Source organism: Phacochoerus africanus, chromosome 8 (genome assembly GCF_016906955.1).
Source record: "Phacochoerus africanus isolate WHEZ1 chromosome 8, ROS_Pafr_v1, whole genome shotgun sequence".
In the NCBI taxonomy this organism is placed as follows: domain Eukaryota; kingdom Metazoa; phylum Chordata; class Mammalia; order Artiodactyla; family Suidae; genus Phacochoerus; species Phacochoerus africanus.
In genome coordinates, this window is record NC_062551.1 from 103683901 (window position 1) to 103704360 (window position 20460).

The 20460-nt window shown below is 38.7% G+C and overlaps 1 protein-coding gene across 1 annotated transcript in view; it reads left to right on the forward strand.

The window, feature by feature from the left end:
* Window positions 1-20460, forward strand: part of METTL4 (methyltransferase 4, N6-adenosine) — a 118788-nt gene that overhangs the window by 29883 nt on the left and 68445 nt on the right. The gene's annotated exons all lie outside the window — the stretch shown is intronic.

Genomic DNA, 20460 nt, shown 5'->3' on the forward strand with positions numbered 1-20460 from the left:
TTCCATGAGTCAGGAATTTGGTTCTGGCTCAGAATTTCTCATGGGACCATTGTTGATGTCTACCAGGGCTGCATTATTTGATGCCTTGACCAGGGCTGCGGGATCATGGCCAGCCTAAGTTCACATTTTTAAGGAAGTCCTTCTATGAGATAGAGACTTGGACTTGAAGGTGACTGTTCAAATTGTTAGAAAGGAGAGATCGAGGCAGAAGAACAAATAAGCGAGGAGGACAACAGATTAGTGGAAATTACGGTTGTGGAACAGAAAAGAGAAAAAAGACTGAAAACAAATGAAGAGAGTCTCAGAGATCTCTGGGACAATGTTAAACACAGCAACATCCGTATTATAGGAGTGCCAGAAGTAGAAGAGAGAGAGAAGGGGACAGAAAAAATATTCCAAGAGATAATAGCCGAAAACTTCCCTAACATGGGAAAGGAACCACTCAAATCCAGGAAGCACAACAAGTACCATACAAAATAAACCCAAGGAGGAATACACCGAGATGCATATTAATCAAACTGACCAAAATTAAAGGCAAAGAGAAAATCTTGAAAGCAGCTAGGGAAAAGAAACAAGTAACATACAAGGGAACCCCAATAAGGTTATCAGCAGATTTTTCAGTAGAAGCTCTGCAGGCCAGAAAGGAGTGGCATGATATATATACTTAACGTGATGAAAGGAAAAAACCTCCAACCAAGATTACTCTACCCAGCAAGGCTCTCATTCAGAGTTGAAGGAGAAATCAAAACCTTCACAGATAAGCAAAAGTTGAGAGAATTCAGCAACATTAAACCAGCCTTACAACAAATACTAAAGGAACTTCTCTAGGCAGAAAAGAAAAGACAGCAACAGGAAACAGAAATTCCACAAAAGAGCGATTAAGTGTCATAAGTACAGTCCAAATTATTTAATTCACCATAGTTATCTGTTGTCAGTGTTCGGATGTACAGACTAACCCAAAACTCCATGGAAAGTCTTAATTAAATTCATGGCTCTATCGACCAGGCTTCTCCAGCTTGAAAGCAAGTCAGAATATCAGAATATTATGATAACTCCACAAAAATATTTTCCTCTAAATGTTCCTAGGAGTAAACCTAGATTTTCTGGGGCTTCTATGAACTTGAGTGGAACTTGTTGGACTTTTTCAGTATTAGTCAAAATTCTGGGGACTATACAAGAACAAATTGATCTTTAGGAGTTGAGAGCATGAAAAAAACTTTTTTTAAATCCACTTTTTCTTATTAGACTTTGGTATAATTATAAGGTAGCTGTGATACAACAAAGGAATAACTTTGGATGACAGCTAAGGCAAATGTATGGTTGTTTTCAGTATTAAAGTCATTTTTGGTCAATATCTTTAAGGAAAAACATGGTACTCAGCTTGATTTTTAGCTGCTTCTCCCAACATTACCCACAGATGTTAGTCAAACTGGATCTTTGCTATTATCTGAATTTAGGACTCTGCTTTTGCTCATGGGCATTCCTCTGTCAGGAAAAACCAGGCTTTAAGAATAGTTGGATCAGGAGTTCCTGTTGTGGCGCAGTGGTTAACGAATCCGACTAGGAACCATGAGGTTGCGGGTTCGGTCCCTGCCCTTGGCTCAGTGGGTTAACGATCCGGCGTTGCCGTGAGCTGTGGTGTAGGTTGCAGACACGGCTCGGATCCTGCGTTGCTGTGGCTCTGGCGTAGGCCGGTGGCTACAGCTCCGATTCGACCCCTAGCCTGGGAACCTCCATATGCCGCGGGAGTGGCCCAAGAAATAGCAACAACAACAGCAGCAAAAGACAAAAAAAAAAAAAAAAAAGAATAGTTGGATCAATATATTGAGTCTTGATATTTAGCTTCTGAATGAATTTGAATATTTAAATTATGTTATCCTGTTCTGTTTCCTTTTCTGAGGAATAAGAGGCCAAATCTTTGGACCTTGAAAGATTATTATGAGGATGAACTGAAATAACAATGTGAAGGTCCTTAGTGTAGGGCTGGTAGCTAGAATGTGTTCAACACGTATGCTTATTTCTCTTTATTTACAGTCTTCCTGGCAGCACAGCTTATTTCTTTTCTTTTTTTTGTTTTTTGTTTTTTTGTTTTGTCTTTTGAGGGCTGCACCCACAGCAGGTGGACATTCCCAGGCTAGGGGTCTAATCGGAGCTGTTGCCGCTGGCCTACGCCACAGCCACAGCAATGCCAGATCCAAGCCACATCTGTGACCTACACCACAGGTCACGGCAACGCCAGATCCTTAACCCACTGAGCAAGGCCAGGGATTGAACCCGCAACCTCATAGTTCCTAGTCAGATTCGTTTCTACTGTGCCATGACGGGAACTCCCACATCTTATTTCTTGATCCACCTTTTTTTTTTGTTTCTCAAAGGAAAGCTTTGTTCTTGCTCTAAGAGCCACTCTTCGCCTATATGGATTATCTGGATAGGTTTTTCCTCACATTTATCATGTAAGCAAAAAGTGAGTTATTCTGCAGGTGGCTCACTTTTTTTTTTTTAAATAATAGACATTACATCTTCTTTCAGAGGATTATGGGAGGTAGGACAAATTATAATGTATGTTTCTCTTACCAGCATACCTAGAACTGCCAATATTTAATGTGTGAATGAACTGACCCATGGCCTTCAAGTATTTTTGAATTCAGTTGAATAGATAAGACTCTGGCAAGAAACCATTAGAGCATAAAAAAACCACAGTATACAGTCAAACACTAAGCTGGGGAATAGATGGAAAGTGATGCAAAAGTTTAGAGAAGCAGATCGCTTAGAGATCACTGAGCAATGAGAGGTGGAGAGTAGGAACTACGTGCTGATTAAATTTTGGTTTCTTTTCTTTTCTTCTTTTTTTTTTTTTGGTTTATTTTCTAACTCGAGGTAATGGCCGTAATGATGTTACTAGATAGTAGGCAGCTAAAATGTGCGAGTTCAGAGGTTAAAAGGAAGTATTTTGTTCTTTCTGGATTGTAAGCTTTAAAAATTATTTTTTAAGGAGTTCCTTTGTGGCACACTGTGTTAAGGATCTGGATTATCATTGCAGTGGCACAATCCCCTCAAAAAATTCTTTTTCTAGAAATATAGACGATATTAATATGCATGATTACTTTTTTTTAAATATCAATTTAACATAACTAGAGGCTAAATTAACAGGATTTAAAAAAAAAATCTAGGGAGTTCCTGTTGTGGCTCAGCAGTAATGAACCCAGCAGTATCCATTAGGATGCAGGTTCAATCCCTGGCCTTGCTCTGTGGGTTAAGGATCTGGCATTGCTGTGAGCTGTGGTGTAGGTCCCAGACATGGCTCAGATCCTGCGTGGCTGTGGCTGTGGTGTAGGCCGGCAACTGAAGCTCTGATTTGACCTCTAGCCTGGGAACTTCCATAAGCCACACATGCGGCCCTAAAAACCAGAAACAACAACAGTGAAAATACCTACTTCTCTGCATCTTCTACCTTTTGAATGAAAACGTTAACTGAGCATCTCTTCTACAGGTGTCTAGGGGTTTATTTTTAATATTTTTACAACTGTATTGAGGTATAATTGATGTAAATAAATTGCAGTTATTTATAACATACATTCTAATGAGCTTGGACTTAATGTGTACACCTGTGGATCTACCATCACAAACAAGATAGTAAACATAGTCGGAGTTCCCATCATAGCGCAGTGGAAACGAATCCGACTAGGAACCATGAGGTTGCGGGTTCAATCCCTGGCCTCGCTCAGTGGGTTAAGGATCCTGTGTTGCCGTGAGCTGTGGTGTAGATTGCAGACGTGGCTCGGATCTGGTGTTGCTGTGGCTCTGGCCTAGGCTGGCAGCTACAGCTCCGATTAGACCCCTATCCTGGGAACTTCCATATGCCTTGGGTGCGGCCCTAAAAAGACAAAAAAAAAAAAAATCATCATCTCCTAAGATTTTCTTATGGCCCCTTATAATCCGTCTTCCTTAACCATCCTTCCCTATCCTATCCCCAGGCAATTGCTGATCTGCTTTCTGCACAGTAGAGTAGTGTGCATTTTCTAGAATTATACATAGATGAAATTATATAGCATATATTCTTATTTATCTTTAGCTTCCTTGACTTAGCATAATTATTTTGAGATTCTTCCGTTTTTTTGGTGTGTATAAATTACTCATTCATTTTTGTTGCTGAGTGGCATTAAAGTATATGGACATACCATGTCTTGCCTATTCATATATTTTCCATGTGTTTTCCATTTCTGCCTTAACAAATTACCACAATCATAACAGCTTGAAACAATGTCCATTATTAACTTTCTGTCTTGTAGGTCAGAAGCCTGGGCTGTGTTTACTGCTGGGTTCACTGCTCAGGATCTCACAAGGCCAAAAACAAGGTGTTGGCTGGGTTCGGCTCTTACCTGGAAGCTCTAGGGAAGAATCCATTTTCGAGGTCATTCAGGTTGATAGCAGAATTCAGTTCTGCATCCTTACTGACTGTTGACTAAGAGTCAACTTCTAGAGGCTGCTGTTTGGTCCATGTACATGGCTCCCTCCATCTTCAAGGTCATAGTAGCACATTGAGTCCTTCTTACCTTTCAAAACTCTTTGACTTGCCTTGTGCTGCCATCTAAAGAAAATTTTCTGCTTTCAAAGGGCTTTTATAGCTAGATTGGGCCCACCTGGATAATCTCCGTCTTGTCATACAATGTAGCATAACCATGGGAGTGATAATTCATCATCCAAACTCAAAGGGGTGGAGGTTATGCAAGGGAGTCATCCTTAGAATTTTTCCCAACACCACCCAATCTCTGGCCCCCAGAGAGCCATGCCTGTCCCACAGGTGAAATACATTCATCCCATCCCAAGGTTCAAAATGACATTATTCCATTACAGCATCCGTTTTCAAAATCCAGAATTTCATCTAAATTCTACCAGCTTAAAAGTCCCTAATCTCATCGTCAAAATCACCTAAATCAGTTTTGAACAAGCCTCTGGTGTAATCCATTAAATGCAGTTCCTAGGCATAGTTCCTCTCTATCTGTGGACTTGTGGAACTAAAGAAAAATGTGGTTTGCCTTCAACACTCCCACAATAGTTGGATGTGCATAGCATAAGAATTATAACTATTCCAGTTAAAAATAGAATGGGAAAAAAGAATTAATGGTTTTCTTTGTCCAAGGCAGTTTAAAAATCCAGCCAGGTGAACTGCAGGCAGAGTTCCTTGATTAGAGCTTCAAGGCTTGGCGATAGTGGGTAGTTTGCAACTCTACACTTTGGGCTCTTGGCTCCAATCTCTTTAACTCTGATTCCTCCATTCTTGATCCCCTGTGGGAAAGAATTCAGTGGAGAAACATAGAGCAGTTTCAAGCAGCAGGAGTTGTATTACGCAAAGCAAGCAAAAGTATGCTCCCCAAGGGAGGAGAGCAGCTAACTGGAAACCAGAAGCAGCACCCCCATGGAGGTAGACATGGTTTTTCAGAGTAGTGGAAAGTTCCTCTCTGTGTCCTGCATCTTTGGTTGATAAAATGATTGACAGCTTTAGGTTATATAACTTTTCTGCTTGTGTGCACGTGCTTAGCCATAAGCACCAAGTGAAACCCATGGGGTATGTGTGTGTGTGTCAAAAACTGCAGTGCTCATTTATCATAAAAAATGGCATAATGACTCTGGGTTGTTCTGGATCATCTCTTAGGTCTAGATGCATCTGTGGCAACTGGTGCTGGTGGTTTGGAAAGTCCAGTGACCTTTTGCTTGGGCTTAATAAGCCTGGGAATTTAGTGACCCTTAACCACAAAAGGGAGGGTCTTTGGGCATATTCTGGCCAGTGTCAGGGTAGGGCAGGGAAAGAGAAAGGTGACTCTATCCAGGATGGGGTGGGACTGCTCCTATCTGCCTGTCTATACTGATATCTATACTAATCTGAGCTCTCATTCTACTCTCTAAGCTTTTGTGTTCATCCTTTGAGTCATTCTTTTCTTTTTAAATTGAAGTATAGTTGATATATGGTAATATAAGTTACAGGTGTATAATATAATGATTCCTACCCCTGCCCACTCCCACCTGGATTGTTACAAATAAAATCTCAGACATCATATTATTCCATCTGTCGTGTACTCATTTTACACATGAACAAAGTCAGGGTCAGCTAGTTTAAATGATTTGGTCAAGGTCACATAGCTAGCTAGTAAGTGGCACAACTGGGACCTGAACCCCAGTCTGTTTCACTCCAAAATCAATTTTTCTTTCTTTTTCTCTTTCTCTATCACCTTCCCAAAGTTTCCTCACACCTCTATTATTATTAATAATATTTTGTGTTTGTTTGTGTGTGTGTTAAGAACACCTAAGATCTACTCAGCAGATTTTAAGTATGCAATGGAGTATTGTTAGCTATAGGAACTATGCAGTATAACAGATCTCCAGAACTTACTTAGCTTGCACAACTGAAACTCTGTGCCCTTTAATCATTATTTTACCGTTCCCCCCTCCTCTTAGCTGCTCGTAATTGCCAGTCTACTCTCTGCTTCTATGACTTCTATTATTTAATTTTTTGTTGTACCTGTGGCATGTGGAAGTTCCTGGGCCAGGGATTGAATCTGCACCGCAGCATTGACCCAGGCTGCTGCAGTGACAACACTAGATCCTTAAACCCCTTTGCCACAAGAGAACTCTTGAGTTTGACTCTTTTAGATTTCACGTATAAGTAAGATCATATAGTATTTCTCTTTTGGTGTCTGGATTATTTCGTCTAGCATGCTGTTGTTTTGGCTATTCTAGGTACTTCGAATTCCCATATACATTTTAGAATCAGGATACCAGTTTCTGCAAAAATATTTGCTAGGTTTTGATTGGAGAAAAGTTGAAGCTGTTAATCATTCTGGAGACACTTGCATATTCCTTTGTGCAAGCAGGACTCTTCCTTACCTTATGCAGTGCCCTGTATTCTTGACCACTGTTGGACAAGCTGAAATTATGCCTCCATGTGTCTCCCTTCACTCACTCCTTCACATCTGCAGTCTTGGACACCAGTAGACATGCAGCCAAGCTGCTTCACATGTTCCCTCCTCACCCTCCTACTTCTGCCTGCCATTCTTCGATCCTCCTAATTCTTCCATTCCAGGAAAGGAGGATGAAAGGGAAAATGGGAAGAGATATGAAGATAGCAGAGGAAGGGGATCTGGGAAAGAAGGTGACAAGACTGAATTTCTGAAGCCAAGTAAAGAAGGTGCTTAGCAACAAGTAGGTAATCAACAGCATGAATGCCGCATATGTTTGGAATAACATAAATGCTCATGAGATTGGTCACCTAGATAAGGGTGATTTTAATGGAGTAGCAGGATAAAAGTCTAACTGGAGTGAATTATAGAGATAATGGAGGGGAGAGAGATGGTGAGAATAAATACAAATCACTCTTAAGGAAATCGTCATATAGAATGAACAGAACAACGGGGCAGTAACTAGAAGCAGTTTTTAATTTAAATCAGTTTTCTTTGTTGTACAGCAGAAATGATCACAACACTATAAATCAACTCTATGTCAACAAAACTTAAAAAAAAAGCCCCTACTTGTTTTTGAACATTAAAAAAAAAAAATCAATCTTGCTATTCATTACAGAAAAAACACTGTCGTTTCCAGAATTTATGGGAATGAATATTTCCTCAAACTGGGTTTTGGTCAGCTGGGGATTGTATAATCTAGTCCAGTAGAGTGCTATACTTGAAAGAATCAGGGCTTACCTTCTCAGAGAGTATTGTATGTAGGAAGAACTATATGAGACCAACTGAATTGAAGCTGCCCACAACTTGTGATTGATCCAGGTAAACGTCTACTGACATCTCTGGCCTCCCAGCTCACTTCATGTAGTGGTCTTTAGTATCAAATTGAGCATATGTATGCGAAGATATGCTGACTACTTAAATAATAATTTGTCTTTTGTTCTGTCCTTAGTGCCTAGAACAGTAATGACACATAGCAGGTGTTCAATAATTACTTGTTGAACAAATAATGAATATATTTTATTGTATATTATTTGTACATTAAGTGAATAAAGCACTAATGTGTGTTAAATGATTAATTGAAATTAACCCAAATCTCTTAATTTCAAGTGGGATACTCTTGCCATTACTAAAATGGCATTGCTAAATTTACTTTGCTGAAACAGCAACCTATCATTGTTATTTTTGTTTTCCTAAAAGTGAGTTGGACAATGTAAGTGTTTCACTAAATAGTCTGGATATTTTCTCAATGTTTTTACCAAGTATTCCAGATATGGAAAAGTTGATGCCTTTGTTGACTAAAAAGAACCATTGCATAAATTGTGCACTTTTTCCTTATATTTCCTTGAGATAGACCAGATTATTATGGTTATTATATGGACTATGTGGTTTAGAAGATTAGAATTTGGAGAAGTCACTGACTTAATGGAGCTAATAAGTAATGAAACCTGAATTTCAGACTTACAGTGTCTAGATTAGTTCACTTTCAGTTATGTCATAAAACTTCTCTCTCTCTTTTTTTTTGGCTGCAACTACAGCATGTGGAAGTGACCCAAGCCACTGAAGTGACAATGTTGCATCCTTAACCTGCTGTGCCACAAGAGAACTCTTCAGCAAACCTCTCTTGAAAGGAAAGGACATCTAATAATAGAAGTGAAAGGAGATGTACTAAACATTTTAGGGACAAATTTGCTTTGAAACAACCCAAGTGTGATTATCTAAAACAGAAGTAACCTGTTTTAACACAGAAGTATGAGTGCCATTTTGACCTCCTAAGTACTGTTCAACTGTACTTCTGCCACGAGAATATTTTATCTTGATAAAGAAAGCTAGTTTAAAAATGAGATACACTGCCTACATAATTATTTCTAGGTCTCACAACAATCCTGAAAGGTAGCTATTGTCATTGCTGTTTTACAGATGATGAAAGGGAGATCCAAGGTTATTAAGTACTTAGCCAAGGTTGTGTAGCTAATAAGTGGCAGAATTAGGACGGGAAGCCAAGTAGGCAAGATTATAAACCCTTTCATGTCCACTCTGCATGGTCATCCTGCCAGGCATTATGCCAGTTGCTTTAAGATGTATAGTCATTCCTGCCAAGCATTATGCCAGTTGCTTTAAGTAATGCTGGAATATGCTGCTTTTAGCATAAAGTTTACTACTTTCCAGTTACAAATATGGAAATGAGTTAGCATCTACCTGTGTTTTTTTTTTGGGGGGGGGGGTTCTAGAGTGAGATGGTATATGCTGTCATTGAAATGCCAATCCACAGATACCACTAATTAATTATTATTATTTTTTCCTTTTTAGGGCTGCACCAGCGGCATATGGAGGTTCCCAGGCCAAGGGGAAAATTGGGGCTGTAGCCCTCAGCCACAGCCACAGCCACAGCAGTGCAGGATCTGAGCTGCATCTTCGACCTACACCACAACTCACAGCAACACCGGATCCTTAACCCACTGAGCAAGGCCACAAGTTGAACCTGCATCCTCATGGATGATAGTTTCGTTTCCAATGAGCCACGAGACGGGAACTCTTACCATTAATTTAGAATCTTGAGAAACATGGTATATTTCTTGAGACCAAAGAGAGCTGGAGGTATCCTTTGTCTTAATGAGAGATAGGTGGATAAAATAATCCAGTTTGTTTTCTTTTAAGCTTCAGTAAGAAATATTATTTAAGGATCAATAAAATGGCAACTTTGAAGATCCACAATATCTATAGAATACAACTCTAATTGCAATGTGTGAAATTCCAAAAATATAGCTTTAATTATAAATGATTATCTGTATGACATCTGTAAATAAATTTCAACCTTTATTCGTTTTCTCATTTTCTGTGAGTACTTTAGCTATTGCATTTTATAGTTGTTTTTTGTTCTTTCTCATTTGCCGTGTAATATGAATTGCTTTTATTTTTGAGTGCCTTAGATTGAAGGAAACATTAAATGCAAATTTCAATTAAACAATACAGTGTTATCAACTATAGTCACAATTTATACATTAGATCCTCAGATCTATATATAAAACATTTTCTTATCCATTCATTCATCATTGGACATTTAGGTTGTTTCTGTATTTTGGCTATTGTGAATAACGCTACAGTGAACATGGGAGTACAGATGGCTCTTTGAGATAGTGTTTTCAGTTCCTTTGGATGTATATCTAGAGTGGGATCCCTGGCTTATATGATAGTTTTAATTTCTAGAGGAAACTCCATACTGTTGTCCATAGCGGTTATATCGCATAGTGGCTTACATTCCCACCGACAGTGTACTGGGTTCCCTTTTTATCCACATTCTTGCCAGCATTTGTTGTCACTTTCCTTTTTGGTAATAAAAATCCTAACAGGTGTGAGGTGATATCTCATTGTGGTTTTGATTTGCATTTTCCTGACAATTAGTGATGTTGAGCATCTTTTCATATACTTATGCCCATTTGTAGGTCTTTGGAAGAAGTTCAGTTCAGGCTCTTTGCCCATTTTTAAATTAGGTTATTCGTTTTTTGGCTATTGAGTAGAATAAGCCATTGTATATTTGGTTATTAACCCCTTATCAGATACATGGTTTGAAGATATTTTATCCCATTCTAAAAGTTGCCTTTTTATTTTGTTAATGGTTTCCTTTCCTTTTCAGAAGCTTTTTTAAAAAATGCAGTCCCGGAGTTCCCGTCGTGGCGCAGTGGTTAACGAATCCGACTAGGAACCATGAGGTTGCGGGTTTGGTCCCTGCCCTTGTTCAGTGGGTTAACGATCCGGCGTTGCCGTGAGCTGTGGTGTAGGTTGCAGACGTGGCTCTGATCCCGCGCTGCTGTGGCTCTGGCGTAGGCCGGTGGCTACAGCTCCGATTCAACCCCTAGCCTGGGAACCTCCATATACCGTGGAAGTGGCCCAAAGAAATAGCAAAAAGACCAAAAAAAAAAAAAAAATGCAGTCCCACTTTATTTTTGCTTTTGTTGCTCCTGCTTTTGGTGTCAAGTTCAAAAAATCATTGCCAAGACCGGTGGCAAGGAGCTTATCCCTCCTGTTTTCTTCTAGAAGTTCTGTTGTTTTAGGTCTTAAATTCAAGTCTTTAATCCACTTTGAGTTGATTTTTGTGTATGGTGTGACATAGGGGTTCAGTTTCATTCTTTTGCATGTGACTTTCTAGCTTTCCCAACACCATTTATTAAAGAGGCTATATTTTCCCATTGTATATTCTTTTTTTTGTCATAAATTAATCAACCATATATGTATGAGTTTATTTCTGGGCTCTCTATTCTCTTCCATTTATTTATGTGTATTTTTTTTTGTCTTTTTGTCTTTTGAGGGGTGTACTCGCAGCATAAGGAGGTTCCCAGGCTATGGGTCTAATTGGAGCTACAGCTGCCAGCCTACATCACAGCCACAGCAATGCCAGATCTGAGCTGCATCTGAGACCTACACCACAGCTCATGGCAACGCTGAATCCTTAACCCAGTGAGTGAGGCCAGGGATTGAACCCTCAACCTCATGGTTCCTAGTTGGATTCATTTCTGCTGAGCCACAGTGGGAATTCCTTTATGTGTCTGTTTTTATGTCAATACCATATTGTTTTGATTACTCTAGCTTTGTTATATATTTTGAAATCAGGAAATCAGCTTTGCTCTTACTTCTCAAGATTGCTTTGGCTATTTAGAGTCTTTTGTGGTTCCATATACATTTTAGGATTTTATTTCTATTTCTGTGAAAAAAAAGCCATTGGAATTTTGATAGGGGTTGCACTGAATCTGTAAATTGCTTTGGGTAATATGGACTATTTAACAATATTCTTCCAATCCATGAGCATGGGATATCTTTCCATTTGTGTCTTCTTCAATTTCTTTCTTTTTTTGGTCTTTTTAGGGCCACATCCATGGCACATAGAGGTTCCCAGGCTAGGGGTTGAATCAGGGCTCTAGCCTCTGGCTTACACCATAGCCACAGCAACGCAGGAACCAAGCTGTGTCTGCAACCTACACTGTAGCTCACAGCAACACTGGATCCTTAACCCACTGATTGAAGCCAGGGATCGAACTTGCGTCCTCATGGATGCTAGTCAGGTTCATTTCCACTGAGCCACAATAGGAACTCTTTCAGTTTCTTTCATCAGTGTGTTATAGTTTTCAGTGTATGTAATTTTTACCTTATTAGTTAAATTTATTCCTAAGTATTTAATTCTTTTTGATGCTATTATAAATGGGATTTTTTCCCCAACTTTTCTTTCCAATAGTTGTTATTAGTGTATAGAAATACAATTGATTTTTGTATGTTGGGATTTTGTATTCTGAGGCTCTACTGAATTCATTTATTAATTCTAACAGTTTTCTGGTGGAGTCTTTATGATCATAAAGACTCCTGCCATACACACTTTAATAAGAACATTGCCTAAAATGGACATTTCCACATTGTAATACCAGATCATAATTCTTACTGTGCTTTTTAAGAAAGTGCTAAATAATGGTTATTTCCTTGTTTAGTAAGGGCTCTATTAAGATGTGTTAGGAGAGGAGGCAGTATAGCATCAGGGAATGGGAAGACTTGTATTCTGAACTGGCTGTGCCATTAAGCAACTTGGGAAAATTTTCTTCCTGGACCTTTCCTAACTTGTAAAATGAAGAGTGTTTTGGTTTTCATATTTATGTTTAGCAATGGGATGCTTTTCTTAAAAAGAAAGTGAGCAGAAACCTCACAGGAAAGATAGAGGTGAAAGTTAGGGATGGGTGAGAAGGGGTGGCTGAGACCTGTGTATTAAACCATCCCTTTAATTTAATTAAACCACCTCAGTCATTCCTAAGCTCCTGTACTACAGTACAGGGTCCACTTCACAAAGCACTGAAATCAATGAAATCCAGAATTCCTTCCAGCTCTAATAAAGTATAATTTCAATAGGATTGCATCTTGGCAGCAGTTATTCTCCAAAGGTCAATCTTCAAATGTATTTTGACCCAATTCAATTCATTAAAGTTGAGTTTGGCAGGTACCCAGGCCATTCAGTAGGATGAGGTTTGTGTTCTCTTAGCTCACTAAAATTGAAACTAAAAGCAAGAGCTTAATGGTCATAGCAGATATGGGCAGGTACAAATAAATTTTGCATGTAAATTAAAAATATAACCATTTAAATTTCCTCCTTTGTGAATGGTTTTATTATTTTGACAAATTCAGGACTGAATTTCATAAATGAAGGCATGATTGAGGGGGTTAAACTGATACGGCAGAGGCTTACTCTGTCCTCTGTGTGGTCTCAGGGAACTCAGGCTTGCTCCTCCTTCCCTTCCAGGGAAAAGGAACTCAGATCTTTAGTGGAGTCCTCACGTGCATACAACTAGACTGCAGGGTGGAACTTGGCATAAAGGGAAACGTTTTAGAGGGAAATGTAAGGAGGTTAAAAGTGCTTTTTTTTCTGCATGGTTTTTTGGGGAGGTGGTCATCTTTTTTGACTCTCTTTTTTTCCCTTTTTCTTTCCCTTCATTTTCATTGTCCTTCTCTTCTCTCCAATATGGTTGAAAAGAAGGGCTTAGGGCTACCTCTCCTTTCACTCTCACCTTAGAGAGCCTAGAAAGCCCTGGGTAGAGTACAGAGGACGAATGGAGAGTATGATTCTAGCCTTGGTAAATAGTTTTGCATTCATGCATGGTCTAGATCAGAGAGGTTGTAGGGCTTAGAAATATGCTCTCATGGATCCCTGATGAAGTTAGGCAGTCAGTGGAGGAATCAGGATCTTGAGAGATTCTGTCAAATTTTCCACTTTTTAAAAGTAAGAAATATAATAATTTTGTTATTGTATCACACTGTGATTTTAAACCTATCGATGGGAAGGATGGTTCCTTGTTCAAGGGCACAGTGTTCTACAGCAAGTTCAGCTCTGAAAGCCTTTAATTAAATAAAATATATGTTTCCTTACTTGGCATTCTTGAAATTTAGCAGTGAATCGACATTAAGAAAGGAAAATGAGAAAAAAAAGCTTAGGTTAAAAAAAAGTCAAGATTTTTAATTTTGATTATGCTTGTACACAACATGTCTCAAGGTTGTTCTCTTCTTTTAAATATAGTAGGACAGCTGAGCCCATACAATTTATTCCTTCCTCTTGACTGTTCCTTTGGATCTTGAGTTCTTAGTACAGCGCTTTATTACATGGTAGGAACTCAATAAATATATGTTTAATCTGGGATTGGAGATATTTGTATGAAAGTTGAAGGTGAATGGAGGGAAGAGAGAGCTTTGACAGAGTGAGTAGCAAGTTTGCTTGCCAAGTATAATACATTAATGTGTCTCTAAAACTTCATAGTTTGCGAAGGACTGCTACATACAGGGTCTTATTTTTCCTCATAACAACCCTGTAGGGTAGATATCAGTAGTCCTCCCTTACTTATGTGGCCCAGAGAGGTAAAGTGACTTGCCTACGGGCAGAGATAGGTCTTGAACTCAGTTTTCCTTTCTCCGTATAAGGAAGAGAGAAAGTTTTCCAGAAGGAGGGGGTTAGCAGAGGATTCAGATCTGGAGAAATATTAAGGAAGATATAATTTTGCAATAATCTTTGTGACTTTTCCTGAGAAGAAAACCATTTCAATAGAGCAGAAAATGGGCAGATGACTGTAAGACTGGACCCTCTCACATTCTTCATGGAGGGAAATCCTTTTTAAGTGTAATTGTTTTCTTCCAGATTTATTAACTTGAGAAAGGTAATAATTTGTATAACTTCACAAGCTGTTCTATAATATTGGCTTGATTGTAGATGGATAGTTTATATATAAAGTTGCTAAAGTAAATAGCTTACAATACTAGGAGAGTATTAGTCAATTTGTTTTGAACTTTGATGTAATTATTTTCTGAACTATTTGAGACCTACAAATCTCTGCCCCATTTCTCTAAGGCCTTCACAAATATTTGCTAAAAGAAACATATTGGTAAGAATTGTTGTTATGCACAGTATACTTTAGGATTTTTCTGAATTTCTTATGTCACTATTCAGATTTTTCATGTCATTTTTTTGGAATTCCAGTTTATTGCTGAAATATCTGTGGATCTTAATATTTTAGAAAACCTTCTTCTGTAAATGTCAAGACATTTCTGTGTAAAATTATACAACCACTGCTGTTCTGATAGTCCTATACCACCCACTTTCCACTACTACCCTCTATCTAAATGAAGTGTCCATAGGATGAAGTGAATATCTAGAGCTTGTCCTCTTCACCTCAGTGAAACCTAGGAGATTTCATGTATTGGTATACTTTATTTTTATAATATTCTCAGTATCCTGCATGTATTTTCAGTTGTTAGAGTTTGCTTTAAGTCCTTAATCTGTGACATAAATTTTTTTTCAGACCCCAGAAAAAGGGCCTAAAAAATGACATGAAAATATTTTAGGTGTTTCCTCTTGAATTTTTTAGTATGTCTTGAAAAACTGGGAGATATGATGATAGATAGAAACTTGGCATTTGGTCAACACTCTGATTCATTTATTAGTTCAAATATTTAATATGTACTTTCTTATCAAGGACTGTGCTGGGGATATGGTGTAGAATCAGACAGACCCAGTCCTTGGCCTCCTGGGCTTACAGTTTATAATTGCCAGATTTATAGAGTATAGAATAGAAGCAAACTGATTGAAAAGTTATGTGTCAAGATAAAAGTAGAACAGGAGTCCTATGAGTTTGGGTATGAGAGCAGAGCATCACCTTGCTACCATTTTCCTATGCTTCCTTAAAAGGTCACCAGAATGCTGGTTACTTCCATTGTAATCTGGGCGTCACCATCACCAGGCAGCTCAGGCCACTAGTAGCTGTAATTTGCTAAAATAAGCTACAAGGATATATTGTACAACATGGGGAACACAGCCAATATTTTATAATAACTGTAAATGGAGTAAAACCTTAAAAAATAAAGTTACCACTTTCCTCAAAAAAAAAAAAAAAAAAAAGAGAGAGAAACTTCTATCTGTGCCTTAAAGAATCCCTCATGTTAGCTGCACCCTTTTGTGACTACCTCTAGGTGGAGTGTGGGCTGTGGAGCTGGCTAAACCTGGGGCACAAGCGAGGGTTCTCTTTTCAGGGGCCCAGGGGAAGGAGAGGCTGCTCCTTTTTTGGCTTCTTTTCCTTTTTCCTTCCAAGGCCAAGCCCTGTCCCCCACCTAGGGTTTGGGTACTGGAGAACCAAAATGAAAAAAAAATCTTTACTAGAGCACTTGGCTTTCCTCTAAAGTCCCCACCCCTGTAGCATCCTGGCCAAGTGACCGAGCTCCTCTTCAGTGTTACGAACCACAGATCTGGGAAGGGGTGAGGTGAGGTCAGTATCCACTTTGCTCTTACAAATTGCTTCAAAATTCTTGTTTCTCCTCTCATGTTGGACCTCCTTTAGGGCTCATGCCATCAGCTAGAATACCCTTTACAACACTCTGGAGTTTTTTTACTAATTTAGCCCTCATCCACATTTATTCAAAATATATGGCTCCCCATCCTGCTCACTGTTCCTAGTCTACCTTTGTCCTGAGGAGTGACTTTAATGTAGTTATGCGCTAACCATGGAACACCATGGCTTTACAGTTAAAGTTGATCAATCAGCTCAATTTATAGTATGAATTCATCTCTATTTTGATCCTGTAGGTAATCTAGTAAGTTAAACTGAATTTATACTCTGTTTCTTCCAAATTTGCCTCTATTCCTGAATTCTCTTAGTGAAACTTCTTTCCAAGTTTCCCAAGCCATAAATCAATGAGTCATCCTGAATCCTCTTCCTTTCTGAGTACTCCATATACAATCTAGTTTAATGTAGACACCACCTCTTTAAAATCTCCTGAGTCCATTTCCTGTTTTTATTTGTTTTATTATTGCCTTAGTACAAGTTTAAATGTCTTTTCAGGTGGATAGCTGCAATAACTTTCTAACTTGTTTCTATTTTTAAAATGTGTTCTGTTCAATCTATTCCCACATGCCAAAGTAATCTTCCTAAAACAAATCTGATCATCTCATTCTTCTGCTGAAATCCTTCTGTGGCCCTCTTAGTCTCAGAATAAAAATCAAATCCATCCCCTTAAGATAAAAGTCTTTTCTTGATATGATCTTTGACTATTTCTGTAATTCAGCTATTTTATCTCCTGTAACATATATTTTGCTGTTGACAAAAAGAATTCTCCAGATTGGTCTTTTACTCTACTTCTTTCCTCTGTCCATCCCCTGTTAATGTTTTAAAACTCAGTATGGTTGTCAAGTAATATATTTATGGATAGATAATAGCTTGAGATTTTTAGAATGGGCTTGTGATTTAGTTCAGGTTAGTCAGAGCCATTGTCTGGGACTTTGCTTCTGAAGGAGCAGTAAAGACCATCTTTTGTTTTCAGATCAGGTTGATGTAAAGATACGAACCTGGGACTCCTGTCAATTAGTGGATGTTCATTGGCAGAGAGAATGAAACCAATATCTAGAGAGAAGCAGAGCTAAGAATGGGAACAAAGGAGCATGAGAGAGTGAGAAAACAAGTCTTGGTGACATCATTTGGGCCCTAGATCTAGTGTGCATCATGCTGGGTCTATTATGGTCCTTTGCAGTTAATAGCTGATAAATCCGCTCCCCCTTTTTTCTTTCGCTTAAATTAGATTGATTTAGTTTTTATCACTTTAGACCAAAAGTGGAGATACAGTAGAATTAAAGAGTTAATTAGCATTATTTATAACCTTAGTCTTTACAGTTTTGGCTCTAGCCTCATGGTATTATTTTGACAGATGGTTTTCATGGGGAACCTATAGGGGTGTGTGTGTGTGTGTGTGTGATGATTTTTTTTTTCTTTTTTCTTTTTTGGTGGCTGCACCTGTGGCATATGGAAGTTCCTAAGCTAGCAGTTGAATCGGAACAGCTGCTGCAGCCTATGTCACAGCCACAGCAACACCGGATCTGAGCCGCATTTGCTACCTATGTGGCAGCTTGCAGCAATGCTGGATCCTTAACCCACTGAGCCTTGCAAACAAATCAGCTCCTTAACCTATTGAGCCACAATGGGAACTCCAGTGTTGATTTAAAAATTTTTTTTTTTTTTTTGCTTTTTAGGGCTGCACTGGTGGCATGTGGGGGTTCTTAGGCTAGGGGTTGAATCAGAGCTATAGCTGCCAGCCTACGCCACAGCCACAGCAATGCAGGATCTGAGCCATGTCTGGGACCTACACCACAGCTGACAGCAACACCGGATCCTTAACCCACTGAGCAAGGCCAAGGATCGAACTTACAACCTCATGGTTACTAGTCAGATTCGTTTCTGCTGTGCCACAATAGGAACTCCCAGTGTTGGTTTTTAATTCTACATTAAGCAGGCTGTACTTAAGGGGTAGTTCAGAGTTTGCCTGAATTAGCACTGAAAGTAGACAGAGGGAAATGTAAGAATTTTTAAAAGAAACTTTATTTGTAATCTTGTATCATTTAACTTAATGGTTCTCAACTCTGGCTGTACATTAAAATCATCTCAGGAACTTTTAAAACTACAGATAGATGCCTGGGGCTCTCCCCAGCAAAGTAAAGCAGACTCTCTGGGGCTGGGACCCAATCATTGGTATTTTTTATTATTATTATTATTATTATTATTATTATTATTATTATTATTGTCTTTTTGCCTTTTCTAGGGCTGCTCCCGTGGCATATGGAGGTTCCCAGGCTAGGGGTCTAATCCGAGCTGTAGCCACAACAATGCGGGATCGAGCTGCATCTGGAATCTACACCACAGGTCACGGCAACGCAGGATCCTTAACCCACTGAGCAAGGCCAGGGATTGAACCGGCAACCTCATGGTTCTTAGATTCGTTAACCACTGAGCCACGACGGGAACTCCAGTGTTGGTATTTTTTAGAAGCTTCTCAGGTTTCAACTCTCAGTGAGGGTTGAAAATCATTGATCTAAAGTAAAATTTTTCTCTGTTCCTTGAGGAATTCAAGTTACTTATGCATGACTTTTTGTTGATCTCTTTTCTGCATTGTTACTTTTCCCTGTAATGAACAAAACATGAAAAATCATGTTGCTGGCTTTCGTATGTCTTCTAGGCTGGAATTTCTGCAAAACTGGCCAGGGACATACAATTAGGGATTGCTTACTTTTAATTTCAAATTTAATAATTTGGTTATCAATGCAAATCTCTATAAATTAAGTTACTTTAGGTTGTCTTGCATAGATTTATATATTTTTAGACTTATCTCGCTAAGAGCTTTCTTTAAGGAAGTGATACTATTAAGTAAGATGTTAACTTTCAATAGTAAAGTTGATGCAAAAGGAAACCATTAGAATGATGTATTAAAATAAATACAACACATTTTATTGGGAGTTTAATGTGTAGACCAAAAAGATTTCTTATATTCAAATGTGCATTTTGGTCTGTTTGTCCTAAGGGCTCACAAACAAACAAAGCAGTTACTGTCCAAGATTAAAAGCAGATTTAGTTTTTGATGATGTAACTGATTAAAGGCAGAAATATTTTCCTTAAGTTTATGACATCTACAAGTTGCCTTTAGGTGTTATATACACATGTACATATATATATATTTGTTTTATTTTACTTTAATTGTAAAAACATTAACTAAAACCACAGAAAATATTAGATGGCAAGAAGAAAACAATGTAGGAGAAATAAAGGAATTAATTAAATTTGCCAAATTAATTAACAATGTAAGAATTTAGCACGGTGGCTTCTTGTTGCCTAGCATTGCTAAAGGGTTGAGAGGAGTTACAGTGCAGATCATCTGTAATATGCAATCAGTTGGAGAGAGAAGACAAAGCAGAAAAATGAAAAACTTGCAGAGGGTATGTGAAGAATAGCGACAGAAATACAGCGTCTCAGATGAGGGAGAAGTATACATGAAATAAGCTTCCTAAAGATGTGAAATGAGAAAGATTTTTTGATTTTTCTCATATATTTCAGTACCCAGTAATGGGTTTTTAGTTTCATATTTTTGACTAGATCCAAGTCACAAGTAAGTTCCCTGGGTTTTCCCTTCTGTTTTCACAGTCTATTCTTTTTTTTCTTCTTCTTCTTTTTTGGCCACCCCAATAGCATATAGAGTTCCCAGGCCAGGGATCAGATCTGAGCCACAGTTGCAACATAGGCCACAGATGCAGCAATGCCAGATCCTTAACCCTCTGTGCTGGGCTGGGAATCAAACCTGCGTCCCAGGGCTCCAGAGGCACTGTGGATCCCATTGCGCTAAAGCAGGAGTTCCCACAACCTATTCTTTGTAGAGCATTTTTAAGAGAATTCTGTTGGTTGGTGGGTTTGGGTAGGGGAGGGCTGTAAGTTGATTCTCAAAGGTTTCCAGAGTTTAAAATGGATACGTTGTAATGAAAAAAATTTGGATGGGTTTTTTTTCATTCTGATTTCCTACCCTCAAAATAAGAGGGAATATGAGCTCCATAGAGATGTCTTGGCTCCTGGTGTGAGGACTGGCCGTGAGTGTCAGGGCTCAGATCCAGAGTCTTTTATCCTGTGGGCTCTTGTGAGGTTGTGGACAAGTAGATGGATACTTTGGCCTTCTCTAGGAGTTTCTA